The sequence below is a fragment of the Clupea harengus genome, chromosome 18 (assembly GCF_900700415.2).
Source record: "Clupea harengus chromosome 18, Ch_v2.0.2, whole genome shotgun sequence".
NCBI lineage: Eukaryota > Metazoa > Chordata > Actinopteri > Clupeiformes > Clupeidae > Clupea > Clupea harengus.
The window spans coordinates 25,250,669-25,273,504 of NC_045169.1; the positions used below are offsets into that span (position 1 = coordinate 25,250,669).

General features: G+C 43.4%; 1 long non-coding RNA gene across 1 annotated transcript; it reads left to right on the forward strand.

Annotated features, from left to right (window-relative positions):
• The first annotated feature begins 8,051 nt into the window (after positions 1 to 8,051).
• LOC116224534 lies at positions 8,052 to 22,674 on the forward strand. Its single transcript, XR_004165618.2, has 3 exons — positions 8,052 to 8,154; positions 21,547 to 21,582; positions 22,650 to 22,674. It is a non-coding gene; the product is annotated as an uncharacterized LOC116224534 (long non-coding RNA).
• The last annotated feature ends 162 nt before the right edge of the window (positions 22,675 to 22,836 follow it).

Here is a 22,836-nt window from a genome sequence, read left to right on the forward strand (position 1 = left end):
TAACATTTCTGATGTTCGTATTTTTCAAATTTCTCGCAGGCACATAGTTTTCATTTAGCAGCTGATATGTCATGCTAAAGCACCTCTTGTTTCGTTACTAATACACAATTAAGCGCACTTTACGCATCTCCTCCCATCTCTTTGCGACGAACACCCACTTTCCCTTATACCCTCCCAGCAGCGGTAATATGCGCATTTACTCAGGTGCGCCTCCTTTGGAAATACGGTTTTATGTCTTTACCCGCTATTTTACGCCTGAAATGGGCGCAATCCTGTTAGTAAATGAGGCCCATAGTGTTTATCTTTACTCGTCACATTTACATGAAGAGAACACAAGCATGCTAGTGTTATCTCTCTGGTCATGGTGTGTCTGCAGTCTCAGATGGAGATGCTGTTAGTGCTTTGTTTCCCCTGTGCCAATTCATATTACAAGATCAAAGCAGTTGTTGAAAAAAATCTTCAGTAAGACCACCATGTTAAGCTGTACTAAGGAAGCTTTCTTTCCTAGGCTTTTCTAGGCTATGCACTATATAGTTCTGTGGTTAAATTCAAAAGTCCAAGAAAAGCCTTTATGTAGTTATCTTGCTAACTTTAGACCAAAACTCTTCACTGTTGCATTACTGATGCTGTTCTGAAGACATGATGACTGCAAGTAGCTAACAGCTGGTATCTCTGCTTTTTAAGCCAAAACCATGTCCTCTAAAGTAGAAGACCTTTACTCTTCTGTCAAGCCCTGGTGCTCATCAGGTAACGTAGTGTGCGTATGGGAATGAATCTCTCTCATTGTAATCATTTGAATCTATTTCTCCCCAAAGGAAGTACAGATGTCTATGACACTATCACACCCCTATATATGCCACTGCAGAGAGTCAATGTGTTCATATTTTGAAATATGTGAAGAGATTAATGTTAACATATCAGCATCCGTATCTGCTGGATGAGGAATTGTAAAAGCAGTGTGTATATTATGTACATTAAATCAGTTATTTTAGAGGCAATGAAACTCTATTTGTTTTCCTTTTAGATGATATGCTGTAACATCCATGAAGCTCAATGTACCTGTTACCAAGGCTTAGGACTTCCCTACCGTCCAAGAGAGTCACAGCTGTTCTACTTTTCAGTTATATGCCTTTGAGCATCTATTTTAAAGCTATACATTTGTCTTCTAAAGTGTTTTCTGAAGTAATGCCAAGTGTGTTGTTTGTAAAATGTCTTTACTGGTGAATTGTATTAACTTATCTCTTTGGGACAACACCTCAGAATGACCATGTACACAATTGGTGTGTGTGTATACAAATGAGTAACACAACTTGTTGTATACTGTATATGTGTATTGTAACATAATGACATCTATCATTATGTTTGGAAAGGACACAATAAGGGTAATGGCCTAATTAATCCTTAATTTGAGTTGTCTTAAGATTGTGAAGGGCTGAGTTCAACTCCCATAAGGTACACTAGGTGGCAGCCATTTATCTTCTGTGTACATATTTACATATTGCTCAACATCATTAAACCTTTATCATTCTAATATTAAATATATTTTTTACATGATGATTGTCTTAGATTCATATATTTAATATATATTTCTACATATTTACATTTTATTTTCTGTTTTCATACAGAATGTATTTTGTTTATTTGAAATAAAATTAATTCATTACGGCTGTCTTCTTTTTTGTAGTGGAAACAATGTTGTTTTATCATCTGCAGGTCAGTTGATGCTCAGATGGAACAGAATGTGCTTGATTACAGATGAGGAACATGGTTAGAGATGGCTTTAACAGTCAGATCTCACATCACAGCATTTACTAGAGTATTTGGATATGTATGTACAAAGAAATTGTATGCATGAGAAGCTAAAAAGGTGCCAAACCAATATCATACAATTCCCCGTGAAACCAGTAACCCACAGCCCAAAAGCTTATACCACTTTGAAGAAGTTCAGTCAGAAGCATGAGAAGCAGAGAAGAGCTCTGAGCCAGGTATGGGAGCTGTCCATGGTGCTGAATTATCCATGTCTTTCAGTGTTTCACAAAGCCTCACTTTATCCATCACTACCTGTACGTACAGACCTGTGCCTTCAACAGTGCATTAAAACACATGTAAATTAACCGCAGGCCAACTGAACCTGTCTTAGTTAACATTCAATTAACACCACATACCCCAGCGACTTTAACTACTGTCCCAATTCGTTTTCTTCTTCTTAAAGGGACAGTGCTCACTTCCCCTTTAGCCCTGCTACTGGCTGCACTACCATGACGGAGCTTCATCTCTGCTTTGGTAGATACACACTGTATGTCCTTTCTTCATCACAATGTCTCCAATTGCATCATTGAACACGCGACACACAAAAGCCACTTTTCAAAACTGTTTTTTTATACCTAGTAGTGCTGCTTACAATCTGCCTCCTCTCTGGCAATGTAGCCTTATCCCATGCTTTCCAACTGTCACCTAGCCCAAACCTTGCTCTTCCTCTCTGTACCTGCCCAATGATGTCCCTCTGCTGTAATTTGCCTTGTGCATGTTAAACCCTATACTGTGACAAAGTCATCTCCAGGCTGGTCTTTGGCCACAGAGAAACACAAAGGAAAATGGAAGGGGACATACAACATGACACATGGAAGCTTTAGCCTATAGCAGCAGTGCTAAGAGAGGAAACTGCAATACCAGCCTTTGCCACCAAGGGCTCTGAAATGAGTACCAGATCTCTATGCAGTAGCCGTATGGGGTATTTTGTATAGTAGTGCATCTTTCATTCATTTATTTTGTCACCCTCTCTGTTTTCCTATGTATTCTTTCTGTCTTTTGAAGTTTTCTTTTCCCCTGTGGAGTATCCTCTGTTCACTGCCCTAGCAATGAAGTTAAAGTTAAATTATTTAGTTTATCTCTAATGATGAAGTAGTCTGATGTTGAGCTGTACTGACATGTTGGGGAAAGGGGGGTAATAATAAGTTTAGTGTTTTGACACACATATGAAACACTTCCCAAATGTGCTGTGGGCTACAGTGCACTTTTTTTAAGGATAAAAAAACCTAACCACAAACCACTCTTTCACTTCTCTTTTTGCTCATGCTTGGTAGGCCTACCAACAGTTGTAGAGACTATACAGGCGGCTCTGTTTGGTGTCTCTTGGCTGGTAACAGTTAGTGAAAAGAAAAATAAGTCTTTTAATTTATACTACTTTAGGATCTAAATGGTTATATAGCAATAACACTAACATGTCCGGATAGTCCCATGTTAGATTTGGAAATACTGTCATTATGTTAAATGTTCTATGAATACAATTTTTAAATATTACCCATAGCAAATTCACAGCTTGTTGCCTATGCAGTTAATCAAGTTGAACTGATGTTCTAATCTTACAAAACAGAACCCTGAACAGCAGTCGGGAGCGGTGATATATAGTCCACATTTATGTCTGGATACTTGAAACCCTGCATAAAATGAACAGCAATGGTGCTCTGTCTCTTTAAGAGAAGATACGTTGGTTGAAAGTTATCTTCTGCACGTGAGAACTTTGACATTGCTGTGTGGCTGAGATGGCCGTCGTTAATCAAATTCACTTGTCCTTAGTGGGATCACACCTGGGCCTCTATTTTGAGGACGATAACAGCTGTTTGAGAGGATGGCTGCACACACACTCACATACACACATACACACACACACACACACACACACACACATACAACATTGGCCATGCCTGCTGTTTGAGAGGACGGCTGCACACAAACTCACATACACACTGGCCATGTGTGCTGTTTGAGAGGACGGCTGGACACACACTCACACACTCACATACACACACACACACACACACATACACACTGGCCATGCCTGCTGTTTGAGAGGACGGCTGCACACACACACATACACACACACACACACACACTCACACACATACACACACACACACACACACACATACACACACACACACACACATACACACATACACACTGGCCATGCCTGCTGTTTGAGAGGACAGCTGCATATGCTAGTAATCTGTGGGTTACCACAAGATTTGCAGATCTATCTAATTTGGTTAGAGCAATTGACAGACACGAGAAATCAAAGTCCCACGTTACATTTAGTCTTGAATTAAAGCTATTCGGCAAAGTAAGGATTGACCGATCAAGCAGTTTCCATAAGCATGCAAAAGCAGTTATCTAAATAGCCAGTTAACTAAAAATGGTGAGATAATGAAGAGGCTAACCAGTGTGGTGTTGTACATGGGGAGAGCAGGAAGTGACATTTTGAGGGCATGATGAATCTGCTCTTCGTTTGAACATGGCTAATTTCATTGATCTTGTAAATAATAGTCAGATAGTCATTGAAAGAGAGGAGAGGAGACAGTTGATATTATTTGTGGAAGAGATTTTTTTCCTTAACCACGTGTTATGAAGATATCCTAGTTCCCGATGTTCAGTTCCCACCGCTCCCACCGCTCCCTCTGCTCCCTCTGAAACCAACAACCCACAGCCCAAAAGCCTTTACCACTTGGGAGAAGTTCAGTTAGAAGACAATGTTTCATGTCTATCAATATTCAGTATGAGAACCAGAAACAAGTCCTGATCCATGTGTGGGAGCTGTCCAGGGTGCTGCATTGCTCTGTACCTGAGAATTCATGTATTCATGTCAGTATTTCACAAAGCCTCACTTTATCCATCACTACCTGTACATGCAGACCTCTGCATTCAACAGTGCATTAAAACACATGTGAATTAACCTTGATACCAATGAACTGCAGACCAACTGAACCTGACATAGTTAACATCCGATAAACAGCCACATACTTCAGTGACTTCAACCACTGTCCCCATTAGTTTTCTTCTTCTTAAAGGGACAGTGCTCACTTCCCCTTTAGCCCTGCTACTGGCTGCACTACCATGACGGAGCTTCATTGCATCACAATCCAATTGCAACATTGGACAGGGAACACACTAAAGAACTGAACACAACTGGCCACTGCTTCAGAGAACAGATGCATAGACAGACACACAAAGGAGAAGAGGAATGCTCTCAAAGATGGTTATGGCCGGTTAGTTATCAAAATGGGGCTCAAACATCCAATGTGTGAAACCAAAGGTGATAGTTTGGCAGCAACTCAAAGCAACTGTATCCTTGTTCCAGTAATACAGCACTTCTTGGAACTATGTTTTGTAAAGGTTCTATTTTAAAAAATGAATTTTTTTCATATCTTGTCTGTTGCTATGCAGATGTTATAATGAGCACAGTGAGTGGAGATGAGATATTGTGGTTTTGGTCTGGTTTCCTGTCCATGCTGTGAGCTGTGGGTAGAAAGGACACACAGACCATCTACTGTGTAGAGTAGATGAGCAGAGGGGTGCACTTGCAGTGGAAAAACATAATAATAATTATAATTAAATATGATTGGTATAATTTACACAGCATAAAAAACTAAAAATGATTCCCCCCCGGGCTGGCTGCCTATTTATGCACATAGAGTATACTGTAAGAATCATCAAGAGAACTGAATATAATGCAGTTTGTCATTATATTATATTACTGTCCTTTTTGTCTGAATGTCTCTCTAACTCTACTTCTTTCATGTTTTATTTTCTCTCTTCATCTCTCTATCACTCTCTATCTTGTGTGTTGCTATGGAGAGGTTGCACAGTGATAGGAGGTGAGAGATTGTGGCTTTGGTCTGGTTTCCTGTGTGTGCTGTGAGCTGTGTGTAGAAAGGGCACACAAACGATCTACTGTGTAAAGTAGATGTGTGGAACATTTGCACTTGCAGTGGAAAAACTCATTCATCACAATAATAATTATAATTATATATGATTCATATTAACACAGTTACTTTGAACAGTAAAGGAAATCTACTTATGGATCAAGACCAAAATATTTTATAATTTTAAACTGCAGATTGTTCCTCACTATTCACTACCACTGGTACACTACTCTGATCCATCACTGCTCATACTAAAATAGTGAGGAGGCATTCTTCTATTAAATACAGCAAGCTTGTTTATCTCCAACTCTAACAGATTTGATACTTAATCCAAGGCAACAAAAAATCAACACTCCAACCACAACAGGGCTATGTCGTGAGAAACATGACTTTTGAAATTCACACTTGCGCCACACCAACTGTGTGGCTTTTGTCAGAACACAGCAGCTCTCAAACGGTCTCTTCTTTCTACTTCCTCTTTCACAGAAGCAGGCTTGTACAGACTGTAACCAGGGATGGATTACCAAACGGGCCTACCGGGCCCAGGCCCAGGGGCCCATGAGCTCAGGGGGCCCCTAAGCCAGAGCCTCTGCGTGAAGTTGCTGTTTTTTGTATTTGATGTTGACTTTAATTGAGTGTTTCTTCGCTGAGTTAGAAAATGTGCATGTGCGTCAGGGGCATAGCTATAGACAATGCAGCCAGTGCGGAAGATTCGTAGGCAAAGGAGGCCCTTTCTTATTACTTTTCTCGGACATACTGTATGACTGTCAGAGTGTGAGAGTGTAGCGAGTTTAATGCGACTGTGATCAACGATGAATTTGTTTTGGATTCTTTATGACACCTTATGATACATATGCCCTCGACATAGCAAACCTGTCTCTGTCATGGTTTTCATCATTTTTGGGGGGAAATCGTCAGTAGCAATCTATAACACAATTATATGCTTATCCTACATAAACTATAGAAACTATTAAAAAAAACGATTCAATCTTTATTCATCAATATTTTCTTTGTTGTTTTTGTCATATACAGATATGCAATGATGATTGCTGGGTAAAATGGAATTTGTTGTCCAATGTCAAGTCTCTATTTGATCATGTGATGAGATGATACGATATAGCTAGTTCAGGAGCAAAATCTGAACGTCAAGACCGACAAGCTGACCAAGCACAGCCAAAGGCACAGCACACCTGCAAGCCGAACTACGCCTTTCAAACATAAAAGTGGTGATGCATGATTTGCTTTTTCAATGGACAGGGTAGCCAGCCCATTCAGCCTCTCCTGCCCCAAGCTGCCTCTCAGGTAGGTCTTAATGAGTTTCAAATTGGAAAAGGATCACTCGGCTGTTGCCCTGTCACATGTAATGTCAGAAACAATTGCAGGGCAGTGCACACCTCAACGAAGGTGGATGTTACGGAGTAGACTTTGACCTGTCTACTTCCCCAATACAATAGCCGAAGTACAGTATCTAACTTGACCGTTAAATCCAAAACATTGTTTGTAAAATATAAATATATTTTTGACATATCCAGGCCCAGGGGCTCATGGTTTCATAATCCATCCATGACTGTAACACATACAAAACACACACAAATTACATTGATAAACTACACTAGAACTCCACACCAGAATGCATGTTTTCTTTATTGCTATTTCTTTGTCATGAAAAACAAATGTGTTTCTCAGAGGATCTGGAAGTGACATACCAGTGGTGTAGAATAAAAGTGGCAACAAGCAGAAGACTTTGAGCATAAGGCCAGTCAGGTGAAGCCCATCTGCCTCTGTCTGACATGAGGGATTCAGGCCTCCTCTTCTCCACCCCAACCACACAGAAGACAAACACCTTCCTTTCAGCAGAGGTGTAGAAGTGAGAATCTATCCACTGCTATAGTGACATATTCACAAATCATCTGTTGTTAGAGTCTGATATGATCACCTGCATGTATAAAGGTTATGACAGTAGAGGGTACCTCTAGTACCTCTAGTGCAATGCAACCCTCACTAATAACTCTCAAACACTTCCTCTGTCATTCACATTCATAGGTATTCAAGATTTCTCCTCTTTCAGTTGTTTCTTCTGCATGGCTTCTAGAGTTTAAAATAAATGAACTTTTAGAGTCTGACACTCACTTGAGAAAACAAGGGATAGTCTGTTGAATCTTTGTCCACAACGTTATGCCTGTCATCCATCTATCATCCATCCATCAGTTAGTCAAACAAAAAAACAAATGGACAAACAAATAAATACGTACCTATGTGCACACTCTCTTTCACTTTCTGTACAACTTCAATCCTCCCATGTTCTGTCTGTGTGCGTGGGGGCGGGGTGTGAGGGTGAGGGGGTATGGTCTGTCTCTTGTGCGTCTCTTTCTCTTGCATCACACTCAAAGATCTCAATCACTCAGTAACTGGAAGGCACACAGTATGGAGCTCTCTCCTCTAGGCCTGCTGTTCGGTGAGTTATGCCTGTTTGTGTGTGGGTTCTGGAAGTTTCTCTGTACCTTTCTCTGTATGAGTGTGCATATGTAGGCCTAGTTAGACTACATCATATGTTTCTTCTCTGAACATCTCACAGTCTTACAGTCTGACATCAGGCATTTGCTTATAATCAAATATGCAGTATTACTAAACAAACAACAGTCATGGACATGGACAGTACACAAACAATAGTTTACATATGACAAAACAAAAGTATTACCCTCTTCTTTACCGTGTGGTTCTAAGTGGAAAGGTCAGAAAGAATGCATATCTGTAGTGTTTGGGAATTTAAAGTAGCCCACTGCAGATATAACTTTCTACAGTCTCTAAAGGTGTGAGCACAAACACCTGTGGATATGCCTGCATTTGGATGTGTGCATGCATATGTTCTTTTGAGTGACTGTGCTGTAAAGAAAGTGCATGAAAGTGCAAGAAGTAAAATGTGTCTGTATTTTTTCTGTCATTGAAATGTTACACTTTCATACAGATATCCTTTTCTTTTATTGTTTCAAGGCTCTTTAACTTGTTTTTGTATGTCATATATATGATCACAGTGATTACTGTAAGTGGAGTTTGCCTGAATCTGAATGTTGAATGCTGTAATGATCTGCATGTGAATCTTCCAGTGCTAATATTATAATTCTAGTAAGAAGACAGGAAGAATGGTTTCAACCACAAGTCACATGTCTGCAAACGTTATGATTTCTTTCATGTCTGGGTGCCTGTTAGAAATGCTGTTTAAGTCTTTTGCGGTACTCATCTGTGTCTTGCCTGTGCAAAGGCAAGTTGCTATTAGACAGAAAACTCAATATGACTAAAGTGACTGGCCATACTGGCCAAGAACACCAACATGTAGGAATCACCAAACATTCTGCTGTTGACTACAACTCTTTATACAGAATTGATAAATAGCTGTAGACATTCATAAACAGTGTGACAGCATGTAATTGGGCGTATCTGTAGAGCACATAGATGAGTGGTGAAAGTCCTGCTACTGTGTCCCACATGAAGATAGATGAGTGCCTTGTGTGAGAGTGTTGTTTATGAACAGCACACCCTAGTGGTGAGAAATAATGCATGGTTATTTGAATGGACAGTCAGGCTTAGTTGTTGCTGCTCTTACTTGCCTGTAGTTGTTGCTCTTGGACTCTTGGATCACTAGAAGAAGGAAGTGGTTAACGTGAGTTGCATTCTAAGCATGGACATATGGGAAATGTATGACATAAAAATTCACAGTTCTGGCATGTGTTCTGAGAGACTGTGTATAGTGTCCCTTTCAAATTCACAGTGATACTGAATGAAGTAATATAATATCTGATATTTAGTGTTATTTTCAAGTGTAAGCACAGTGCTCTCTCTTTCTCTCTGCTAGAGTGTGTGTTCATGTGTGCGCCTGTGAACATGAGTGAGTGGTTCCTGGTTCTACTGCATGTAGGTGTTGTATCAGAACTTGAAAATACAGTAATGAAGCTGATAACATTGATATTGAGAGGAAGAAGATACAAATGTTGCAGGTTGCCGTATATAGATGCTTGTAGAAAAGAATGAAGATATGCACATTTATTTTCTTCCATATCACTGGTATATAAGGGCTGCCATAGAATGCATGTTGGTAAATAATGATGTCCAATTTCAATAATTGTTATGGTTATAATCAGTTGCACCCCTAATATTACATACTTTTACAGATCTGCAGTCTTCTCCTCCTGTCAATCTAACTGATTGCTGGCAAGCTAACAAAAATCGGTACCACTTTACAATAAGGTTCCCTTTATAAAGGTTTATAAATGGTTTATAAATAGGTTATTAATTAGGTTGTAAACCCTTTGTAAGTCATTAATAAGCCATTATATATGAGTTATAACACAGTTCTTAAAACATCGATGCCGGCTCACTATTTGGTAAGATCCCCATTTTGGCAACCCACTGTCTATCCCTTAACTGGCTATACTAGCCCATTGCACACTCCCTACCATTCTTGTATCTGTTACTACCAGCACGTAGAGATTACCCCCGCACCGTGGGGGGGCCTCGCATGCCCCCCCCCCCCCCCCCCCCCCCCCCACAAAAAAATTTAAAACAAAAAAGTTTTTTTTTTTTTTTTTCAATTTGAATTACATGGGATGCACACTATGTCCTTATTGTCTTGTCTGTGTTTCCAGAGTTGATATAGAAATAAAGAAAAATATATTTAATTGTGCTTTCTTTGTTAGGTAGCCTAGTGACGTGACGACATAGGTCAGAAGGTCACAGACCGGCGCGCCCACCGCAAATAGGGAGCTTGAGTTTTGATATCTTGCCTATATGTGGGGGGGGGGGGCTCTCGTGTTTCCGTTACAGTACTGGTTACTACCCCACTCGTTTTGAACGTGTTCTCCCTATGTGTATGTGATTTGTGTATGTTGTGTCTGGATGCTACTGGATGGCCTAAAATTTCCCTCAGGATTAATAAAGTATCCATCCATCCATCCAAGATCAAGTTACTGCTTACTACTCATTAATCTTATGAGTTACTAACAGGTATAACTGGCAAAAGGGAGCCTTATTGTAAAGTGTGAAACAAATCTACATCTATTAATCAGCTACTGTCATTTATAACTGGCAAAGGGAACCTTATTGTAAAGTGTGAAACAAATCATCATCTATTAATCAGCCACTATCATTTATAACTGGCAAATGGAACCTTATTGTAAAGTGTGAAACAAATCATCATCTATTAATCAGCTACTATCATTTATAACTGGCAAAGGGAACCTTATTGTAAAGTGTGAAACAAATCATCATTTATTAATCAGCTACCAACATGTATAACTGGCAAAAGGGAGCCTTATTGTAAAGTGTGAAACACATCACCATTGATAAATGAGTAACTAACATTCACATTTACCTAATATAAGTTTTTCACATGGAATGGAAAGTAAGATGCAACAGATACAAGCAAAAATAATGTATTCACACATGTTAAAAATCAACAGTCAAAATGATTAAACTGTTGAGTACAAGTGATGCTTATATTTAGACATAAAAGCTTTACGCAGACATCAATAAAACACTTTGAAAGAAATAATGAGATTCAGACTGGAAAGGCTTTTCGTATATCCATGAACAACCGTCCAAGTGGCCCATCAGGGTGACCAGAGCCAAAAAGTCAATCATTTTATCCGGATCACGGCACCGTTGAAACAAGTCCTGCGTTGTGTTCTGTGTGAGTCTGTTTGCTGGGCAAGAAATGGCCACCCACTGAAGTTCTGATGCTTTGTTCCAGCGAAGTGGAGCTCCGTACACTGTACACAATAACATACAACGAGACAGTCTGTAACATGCAGTCGTCAAACACACTGGATATTAGCCTGTTAGCAGAGGGAAAACGTATGCTAGGAACCTCATGGCATAAGACAAAACAAGATAAATGCATTAAATATCACATCGTATGCATCACATGTTGCAGTTCACAATCTTTTAGTATATATGCCGTTATGTCATCATAATACCATGACTTTGAGGGTTTATCACTTATAAATATACGTATAGTTTCTTTGACATACCTCTCTTCAGATCAGCAACTTCAAACTGAAGCCTAAAAGGAGAGATGCCAACAAAACCGAGTTTCTTAAAGGGGCAATACAAGTTGTACTCAGTGTGTTCAAATAACAAGATTTAGTATATACAAATCATGATCAAATATGTAACCGAGTCCAAAATAGTTGCATTCATTTCATGAAATGTCACCAAATCCTGATTTGTTTATATTTAATCTTGTTATTTGAACACAATGAATACGTGAACTTCTATTGCCCCTTTAAGTAACTTGGCTTAGTTTGCATCTCAGTTTAGCATGCTACTACCCAGCAGTAGTACTGGGCAGTAGCATGCTAACTTTAGATAGCTGGCTGACACACCTCGCAAATCCCCTCAGACGTATTTTTCAGTTTAAATAAATGGGTTTCTACATTGCATAGTGTCTCGGTAACTTTGTTGCTTTGTTCCAGCGAAGTGGAGCTCCGTACACTGTACACAATAACATACAACGAGACAGTCTGTAACATGCAGTCGTCAAACACACTGGATATTAGCCTGTTAGCAGAGGGAAAACGTATGCTAGGAACCTCATGGCATAAGACAAAACAAGATAAATGCATTAAATATCACATCGTATGCATCACATGTTGCAGTTCACAATCTTTTAGTATATACGCCGTTATGTCATCATAATACCATGACTTTGAGGGTTTATCACTTATAAATATACGTATAGTTTCTTTGACATACCTCTCTTCAGATCAGCAACTTCAAACTGAAGCCTAAAAGGAGAGATGCCAACAAAACCGAGTTTCTTAAAGGGGCAATACAAGTTGTACTCAGTGTGTTCAAATAACAAGATTTAGTATATACAAATCATGATCAAATATGTAACCGAGTCCAAAATAGTTGCATTCATTTCATGAAATGTCACCAAATCCTGATTTGTTTATATTTAATCTTGTTATTTGAACACACTGAATACGTGAACTTCTATTGCCCCTTTAAGTAACTTGGCTTAGTTTGCATCTCAGTTTAGCATGCTACTACCCAGCAGTAGTACTGGGCAGTAGCATGCTAACTTTAGATAGCTGGCTGACACACCTCGCAAATCCCCTCAGACGTATTTTTCAGTTTAAATAAATGGGTTTCTACATTGCATAGTGTCTCGGTAACTGTGTTGCTTTGTTCCAGCGAAGTGGAGCTCCGTACACTGTACACAATAACATACAACGAGACAGTCTGTAACATGCAGTCGTCAAACACACTGGATATTAGCCTGTTAGCAGAGGGAAAACGTATGCTAGGAACCTCATGGCATAAGACAAAACAAGATAAATGCATTAAATATCACATCGTATGCATCACATGTTGCAGTTCACAATCTTTTAGTATATACGCCGTTATGTCATCATTATACCATGACTTTGAGGGTTTATCACTTATAAATATACGTATAGTTTCTTTGACATACCTCTCTTTGCATCTCAGTTTAGCATGCTACTACCCAGAAGATAAACAGCGATTTAAAAGTTGTTTGTTTTACTTGTTTTGCTTAGATTTTTAAAAAAGTTACCGAGACACTATGCAATGTAGAAACCCATTTATTTAAACTGAAAAATACGTCTGAGGGGATTTGCGAGGTGTGTCAGCCAGCTATCTAAAGTTAGCATGCTACGGCCCAGTACTACTGCTGGGTAGTAGCATGCTAAACTGAGATGCAAACTAAGCCAAGTTACTTAAAGGGGCAATAGAAGTTCACGTATTCAGTGTGTTCAAATAACAAGATTAAATATAAACAAATCAGGATTTGGTGACATTTCATGAAATGAATGCAACTATTTTGGACTCGGTTACATATTTGATCATGATTTGTATATACTAAATCTTGTTATTTGAACACACTGAGTACAACTTGTATTGCCCCTTTAAGAAACTCGGTTTTGTTGGCATCTCTCCTTTTAGGCTTCAGTTTGAAGTTGCTGATCTGAAGAGAGGTATGTCAAAGAAACTATACGTATATTTATAAGTGATAAACCCTCAAAGTCATGGTATTATGATGACATAACGGCGTATATACTAAAAGATTGTGAACTGCAACATGTGATGCATACGATGTGATATTTAATGCATTTATCTTGTTTTGTCTTATGCCATGAGGTTCCTAGCATACGTTTTCCCTCTGCTAACAGGCTAATATCCAGTGTGTTTGACGACTGCATGTTACAGACTGTCTCGTTGTATGTTATTGTGTACAGTGTACGGAGCTCCACTTCGCTGGAACAAAGCATCAGAACTTCAGTGGGTGGCCATTTCTTGCCCAGCAAACAGACTCACACAGAACACAACGCAGGACTTGTTTCAACGGTGCCGTGATCCGGATAAAATGATTGACTTTTTGGCTCTGGTCACCCTGATGGGCCACTTGGACGGTTGTTCATGGATATACGAAAAGCCTTTCCAGTCTGAATCTCATTATTTCTTTCAAAGTGTTTTATTGATGTCTGCGTAAAGCTTTTATGTCTAAATATAAGCATCACTTGTACTCAACAGTTTAATCATTTTGACTGTTGATTTTTAACATGTGTGAATACATTATTTTTGCTTGTATCTGTTGCATCTTACTTTCCATTCCATGTGAAAAACTTATATTAGGTAAATGTGAATGTTAGTTACTCATTTATCAATGGTGATGTGTTTCACACTTTACAATAAGGCTCCCTTTTGCCAGTTATACATGTTGGTAGCTGATTAATAAATGATGATTTGTTTCACACTTTACAATAAGGTTCCCTTTGCCAGTTATAAATGATAGTAGCTGATTAATAGATGATGATTTGTTTCACACTTTACAATAAGGTTCCCTTTGCCAGTTATAAATGATAGTGGCTGATTAATAGATGATGATTTGTTTCACACTTTACAATAAGGTTCCCTTTGCCAGTTATAAATGACAGTAGCTGATTAATAGATGTAGATTTGTTTCACACTTTACAATAAGGCTCCCTTTTGCCAGTTATACCTGTTAGTAACTCATAAGATTAATGAGTAGTAAGCAGTAACTTGATCTTGGATGGATGGATGGATACTTTATTAATCCTGAGGGAAATTTTAGGCCATCCAGTAGCATCCAGACACAACATACACAAATCACATACACATAGGGAGAACACGTTCAAAACGAGTGGGGTAGTAACCAGTACCGTAACGGAAACACGAGAGCCCCCCCCCCCACATATAGGCAAGATATCAAAACTCAAGCTCCCTATTTGCGGTGGGCGCGCCGGTCTGTGACCTTCTGACCTATGTCGTCACGTCACTAGGCTACCTAACAAAGAAAGCACAATTAAATATATTTTTCTTTATTTCTATATCAACTCTGGAAACACAGACAAGACAATAAGGACATAGTGTGCATCCCATGTAATTCAAATTGAAAAAAAAAAAAAAAAACTTTTTTGTTTTACATTTTTTTGTGGGGGTGGGGCATGCGAGCCCCCCCCCCCCCCCCCCCCCCCCCACGGTGCGGGGGTAATCTTTACGTGCTGGTAGTAACATACAAGAATGGTAGGGAGTGTGCAATGGGCTAGTATAGCCAGTTAAGGGATAGACAGTGGGTTGCCAAAATGGGGATCTTACCAAATAGTGAGCCGGCATCGATGTTTTAAGAACTGTGTTATAACTCATTTATAATGGCTTATTAATGACTTACAAAGGGTTTACAACCTAATTAATAACCTATTTATAAACCATTTATAAACCTTTATAAAGGGAACCTTATTGTAAAGTGGTACCCAAAAATCTTCTTAGCTTGCACTCTTGCACTCCAACTTAAAAAACAATAATCCTTCCTCAACTAGGCCAAAAAACCTACAGTGCCCTCCACAATTATTGGCACCCCTAGTGAATATGAGCAAAACAGACTTTGAAAAAATATGTCTTTGCTGTTTATCCTCTTGGTCTTTCACTCAAAATATTCACAAAAATCTTCACTAGGGGTGCCAATAATTGTGGAGGGCACTGTATATAGCCTTCAAAATGTAGGTTAAACAAATGATGTATGTTTTGTTGTGTTGGTCTCTTGATGAAGTTTCCACAGCTCTCTTAATTCGCAATCAAACAAGTGAAAATGATGGCTGATTAATGAATGCAGTGATTGGTCAGAGTTTTGAGTCAATCATATTCAAGTCGAGAACACGCATGACTCTAGCCTATTACATTAGGTAATCACTGCTAACTTATTGTCAAAAGAGTCCATTTAACTACAGAGGGGCAATGAGCCACGGGCAGGTGATCTAGATTTACATAGAAAGCAATGGATGGAAATATCTATGGTAGTGAAACAGTGAATTTGAAAGGGTGAAGTTCATCTTTTCACCTTGAGTGGGGGTGGCGCTGTTTTACAGATTGTAACTCTAGTAAGTAGTTGAATTCAGGAAAACTATCTCATGTCTGTGGCAGGTTAACAGTTCTATATTTCAAAGGAAGTGTTGCTGTAAGGTTTTTTTTTTTTGCTGTTTGTTTTATTTAAAATATTTTGGGTGAATTACTGTTTCACCTTTAGTCTTGGAGAAGCCACCTCTGTATTTGTATTTTTGAGAAAATCTTTAATATGTACAGCTGAGTTTATTAATTCAAAACTACGGCCAATGAGAGTCAAATCAAGCTTGGCTCACACTGTCCTTAGAGTTTACAAAGTTATATAGTAAGATAATGTTCCAATCAACAAATCTCTTTTCACACGAGGCTTATTTCACGGTGCAGACTGTCCCATGGTCCAGGCGCTCTCATTCACTTCTGTTCATGTCAATAGATGTTTTCTCTACGTTTACTGAAAATGAGCTGCTGCCACTCTATGGTGGCACAACTTTCTTGAGTGTCTGTACCATAAACTATAATCCTGCAGGGCCCCTGGTCATAATGGTGTGTTCACTAAACTGCAGCCACTGATTATAGGTAACCTTTCAAATCTTAAGCTCCTAGCTTTATTTTCAATGTCAAAATTTGTCTTTTGGATCCTCCTTTATTTGTCTATGTTGTCTGTGTTCACTGTGCATATACAGCTTCAATGTGTGCTCTATGAACATCATGCCTTTGGTCAGAAATGTGTGAGTCTGTAAGGTCTGTGTTCTGTCCGTGTCTAATTTCTGTGTTTGTCTCCCTTGTGTGGTCGCATGTTTGTTCCCGTGTCTAGTCCTCATGCTTCCTTGTTCCCGCCATGTGCTTTCCCTGTGTTTGTTTGTCTGTGCCATGTGCCCTCTTGTTGTTGTCCGTGTCTCCACCCCTCACCTGTTCCCAATCTCCCGGGTTGTGTGTATCATTGGTTTCACCTGGGTCCTGTTATTCCCCTTGTTTAGTCCACCTGTGTCTTTGTCTGCCCCGCCTTGATTGTTCTCACCTGTCCCTCGTTATCTGTTGCCTGTGTGTATATATAGTCCTTGTTTTCTTGTTCCTCGTTGTGTCGTCGTAAGATTGTGTTACATGGTATGTTCCTTGGTTTGCCACTGCTCCTTGTGTGTTCCTAGCGTTTAGCGCTTCCGCCTTGTTCAAGTGATTACTCGTGCTTCTGACCTCTGCCTGCCCTACAACTATTCTCCTGCCTATTCCCTGTTTGGATTTGTTTGCCTACTTTTGGACTGCCTACCTGTGTACCGAACCCTGCTAGTAAACGTTTATTCTTCTGAATCTACCCCTGTGCTGAGTCGTGCGATTGAGTCCTGCACAACACCCACCATTCGTAACAGTACGACGACACCAAAGATGGACTCAGCCGACTCGGTGCTTGCGACGCGTGCAAATATGCAACAACAATACACCTCAATCCACCTCATGTTGGGGGGAATGGCGGAGCGCACGGCAAGTTCCCTGAAGTTCTGGGGGCTGCTGTCGGGGCAATTCCAGCAGCTCCTGCATCATTGGAATTCCCTCGCTGCACCTTCCTCTCCAGCTCCGGTTCCATGCCACCTGGATTCCGGCTCCAGGGTTTCAGCTTCACTCACCAATACTGCTCTGGCTTCAGCTCCGACTCCACGTCTCCTGCCTCCCGCCTTCAGGACAGCCGCAGCCGCCCTAGGAAGAGCTTCTGACACTGTCGACCTCGAAGCAACCTCTACCTATGCCACCATCAGAGCGATCTCTGACGCCGTCAACGCAGCCTTTGGAGCTTCCACCCTTGAAGCAAGCTCCGCCGCCCTCGAAGCTGCCTTTGTAGCATTGGAAAGATTTTCTGTCACACCCAAAGAAGCCTCTGGCGCTGCCTTGCTCGATGCAGCTTCTGCTGCCATCGATGCAGCCTCTGCCACCCTCGAAGCAGCCTCTGACGCTGCCGCCTCCAAGGTCGTCGCTGCTGCCCCAGATGTAGCCTCCGTCGCTACCACTCCCAAAGCAGCCTCTGCCTCCCCCGAAGCAGCCTCTGACGCTGCCGCCCCAGAAGCAGCCTCTGACGCTGCCGCCCCTGAAGTAGCCTCCGTTGCTACCGCCCCAGAAGCAGCCTCTGACGCTGCCGCCTCCGAGGTCGTCGCTGCTGCCCCAGATGTAGCCTCCGTCGCTACCACTCCCAAAGCAGCCTCTGACGCTGCCTCCCCCGAAGCAGCCTCTGACGCTGCCGCCCCAGAAGCAGCCTCTGACGCTGCCGCCCCAGAAGCAGCCTCTGACGCTGCCGCCCCTGAAGTAGCCTCCGTTGCTACCGCCCCAGAAGCAGCCTCTGACGCTGCCGCCTCCGAGGTCGTCTCTGCTGCCCCAGATGTAGCCTCCGTCGCTACCACTCCCAAAGCAGCCTCTGCCTCTCCCGAAGCAGCTTCTGATGCTGCCACCACCGAAGCAGCCTCTGACGCTGCCGCTCCCGACGTAGCCTCTGTCGCTACCACCCCAGAAGCTACCTCTGATGCCCCCGATGTAGCATCTGTCGTTACCACCCCCGAAGCAGCCTCTGACGCTGCCGCCCCAGAAGCAGCCTCTGACGCTGCCGCCTCCGACGTAGCCGCTGTCGCTACCACCCCAGAAGCAGCCTCTGACGCTGCCGCCCCCGACGTAGCCTCTGTCGCTACCACCCCAGAAGCAGCCTCTGACGCTGCCGGCCCCGACGTAGCCTCTGTCGCTACCACCCCAGAAGCATCCTCTGACGCTGCCGCCCCGGAAGCAGCCTCCGACGCTACCACCCCCGACGTAGCCTCTGTCGCTACCACCCCAGAAGCAGCCTCTGATGCCACTGACGTAGCCTCCGTCGCTACCGCTCCCGAAGCACCCACTGCTGCCCCCGACGTAGCCTCTGTTGCTAGTAACCCCGAAGCAGCCTCTGTCGCTGCTGTCCCTGAAGCAGTCTCTGAAGAAATTGCTGATGGTGACACCACTGAGGCCTACGCCACAGCAGAACCAGCCGCCGCAGATCAAGCCGCCGCTCTCCCTGCAGACCGAGCCGTCGCTCACCCTGCAGACCCGGCCGTCGCTGACCCTGCAGACCCGGCCGTCGCTGACCCTGCAGACCCAGCCGTCGCTGACCCAGCAGACCCAGCCGACGCTCACCCAGCTTGTGCGTACCCTACAGCCAGCGCTGCCGACCCGGACCCTGCAGCCACCGCTGCCGACCCACACCCCGCAGCTGACCCGGACCCTGCTGCCACAGCTGCCAACCAAGATCCTCCAGCATCCGTTTCCGATGCAGGCCCAGCAGCACCCTCTGCCGAGACCGGTCCAGCAGCACCTTCTGATGGCGTCGCTGCTGAGGGCTCTGCTGTTCCAAGCGCCCCTGGCCGGAGCGCCCCTGTCCCGAGCGCCCCTGTCCCGAGTGCCCCTGTCCCAGGCGCCCCTGTCCCGAGCGCCCCAGGCGCCCCTGTCCCGAGCGTCCCAGGCGCCCCTGTCCCGAGCGTCCCAGGCGCCCCTGTCCCGAGCGTCCCAGGCGCCCCTGTCCCCAGCGTCCCGAGCGCCCCTGTCCCGAGCGCCCCTGTCCCGAGCGTCCCAGGCTCCCCTGTCCCGAGCGTCCCAGGCTCCCCTGTCCCGAGCGTCTCAGGCGCCCCGGTCCCGAGCGTCCCAGGCTCCCCTGTCCCGAGCGTCCCAGGCTCCCCTGTCCCGAGCGCCTCAGGCGTCCCGGTCCCGAGCGTCTCCGACGTTCCTGTCCAAGGTGTCCTTGCGCCGGTTCCAGGCGTCCATGCGCCGGCCCCAGGCGCTCCGGACCCTGTGTTCCTGGGTTCCCTGTCCCAGCTGCAGCAGACCCAGGGTTCGGTGCCGCCAGCCCTAATGAACCAGCGAGTCCAGGTGCCACGTCTACCCCAGCCACTGGCCCTGCAACCCCAAACACCAATCGATATCGCTGGCATCTATTTGTTGTTAGGGTTGTTGTTGTGTTTATTGTTGGTCTGTTTGGCCGGTCGCCAAAGACTCTGCCCCTGTTTGGCCACCCATCCGGCCGGTCGCCAAAGACTCTGCCCCTGTTTGGCCACCCACCCGGCCGGTCGCCAAAGACTCTGCCCCTGTTTGGCCATCCACCCGGTCGGTCGTCAAAGACTCTGCCTCTGTTTGGTCATCCACCCGGTCGGCCGCCAAAGACTCTGCCCCTGTTTGGCCACCCACACGGCCAGCCACCAGACATTCTGCCCTTGCTTGGCCGTCCACACGGCCAGCCACCAGACATTCTGCCCTGGTTTGGCCACCCACACGGCCAGCCACCAGACATTCTGCCCTTGCTTGGCCGTCCACCCGGTCAGCCACCAGACCCTTCTTTCCAGCCTTCTGTCTGGCCCGGCCTGCCCGCCTGCCTTGCTCTGGACCCCCTCCACCCACCCTAGGTGGATTTGATCTGTTTGTTTGTGTGTTTTTGGGCTGTCTGGTCCGGTCTGCCCGCCTGCCTTGCTCTGGACCCCCTCCACCCACCCTAGGTGGATTTGATCTGTTTGTGTGTTTTTGGGCTGTCTGGTCCGGTCTGCCCGCCTGCCTTGCTCTGGACCCCCTCCACCCACCCTAGGTGGATTTGTTCTGTTGGTGTTTAGGGCCGTCTGGAATCCGGCCCTTAGAGGGGGGGTACTGTAAGGTCTGTGTTCTGTCCGTGTCTAATTTCTGTGTTTGTCTCCCTTGTGTGGTCGCATGTTTGTTCCCATGTCTAGTCCTCGTGCTTCCTTGTTCCCGCCATGTGCTTTCCCTGTGTTTGTTTGTCTGTGCCATGTGCCCTCTTGTTGTTGTCCGTGTCTCCACCCCTCACCTGTTCCCAATCTCCCGGGTTGTGTGTATCATTGGTTTCACCTGTGTCCTGTTATTCCCCTTGTTTAGTCCACCTGTGTCTTTGTCTGCCCCGCCTTGATTGTTCTCACCTGTCCCTCGTTATCTGTTGCCTGTGTGTATATATAGTCCTTGTTTTCTTGTTCCTCGTTGTGTCGTCGTAAGATTGTGTTACATGGTATGTTCCTTGGTTTGCCACTGCTCCTTGTGTGTTCCTAGCGTTTAGCGCTTCCGCCTTGTTCAAGTGATTACTCGTGCTTCTGACCTCTGCCTGCCCTACAACTATTCTCCTGCCTATTCCCTGTTTGGATTTGTTTGCCTACTTTTGGACTGCCTACCTGTGTACCGAACCCTGCTAGTAAACGTTTATTCTTCTGAATCTACCCCTGTGCTGAGTCGTGCGATTGAGTCCTGCACAACACCCACCATTCGTAACAGAGTCATTGGCACTGACAGATGAGATGGTGAAACACAAAGGAAGGAGATGCTGTATGACTGCACTTTGCACCCATTTATGGTCACTTGGCTTTGTCTTGGAACAGACATGTGGCTTTTGACTTGTTGAAGTTGTAGAGTATTTGATGATTGTGCTTACATGGATCTGTGTATGGAATGAGGATCTCTCTGTGTCTTTGTGTTCCAGTGCTGAGCTTGTATTCCTACTCTGGACATGCTGAAGGTAAGATTCATTCATGTTAGTAAATTGCGTTCAAGATATGCACATTGCAATGAGTATGTATTCACAGATAGTAGGAGGTGTAGATGGTTTTTAGATGTTTGCTTTCCAAAATAACACACTATTCTTTTCCATTGTATTTTGATAATGATCTGAATTCACTCACCAATGCTGCAGTCTCCGGCCTCCTGTTCATCCAACTGATTTATTAGAGATAAATATTTGCCCCTGACACATGTAGACTTCAAAGCCAAATCAGGGGGTACAGGTTCTGTATTCTTTGATCAGAGAGAGACATCTGAATTATTTCCAGTGTGACTAACTGTAGATCCACATAGTGCTGTTGTCACTTGGGAGGGTGATACTTTTAGATGTTACATACTCACCATTTACTTCTGCAAACACATCAGACTATGCAGTGTGTATGTGTGTGCAAGTGAATGCCGTCTTGAATAACAAGTGTTGTATCATCTGTAACACACTGGAACTAGAAGTGTTTCATAGGACATGAGACAAAGATAGAAGGTGTGTCAAATGCTTGTGATCATATGACCTTTCATTCCAACTGCTGTAGGTTGCATTGAGTATGCAATTGAGTATTGAGCAGTGAATGTTTGCTCTTGGCAAATAAATACTGTAAAGGCAATATGGAGTAAAGTCTGATGCTAAGAGCAAAAACTAAATGTCAGCAGATAAGCTTTTATTATGAGTAAAATAAACTAAGCCTGCACAGGTAAAAAGGTTTTCCCTTTTCCAACCATGTTGCATCCTGCTTTCTTTGATGACCAGTACACGAGGATGTACTTCCTGCCACGGACCCTGAGCAAAATGAGTCAAAGGACAGTGATGACACCTCAGATTCAGGTGATCAAAGTTATTGCATCATATTGCAAAATGTCCTCTCAACAAAAAAATTACTTTTATGAACTTAATGAATGAACAGATACAAATTAGAAATCTGTGTCTTGATGTGTTTCATCTCTTTAACCTTATAGGACCTGTTTCTTGACACACAGTAGGAGTCAGTCAGTAAATTAATCTTTATCTGTTAATGATGTTTTCCTCCACAGCTCTGCCCACAGCTACAGTGACTGTATTGTCTCCTCACAGGCCATACTACCCTGGAGATGTAGTCACTCTGAGGTGTGACATAGCAGAGTACACAGGCTGGTATCGGTATAACTGGTACAGAGGTAGTGACTACATTCACTCTCTGGAAAGTCAAACCATCACCATCTCCCTCCCTGTTCATGTTGG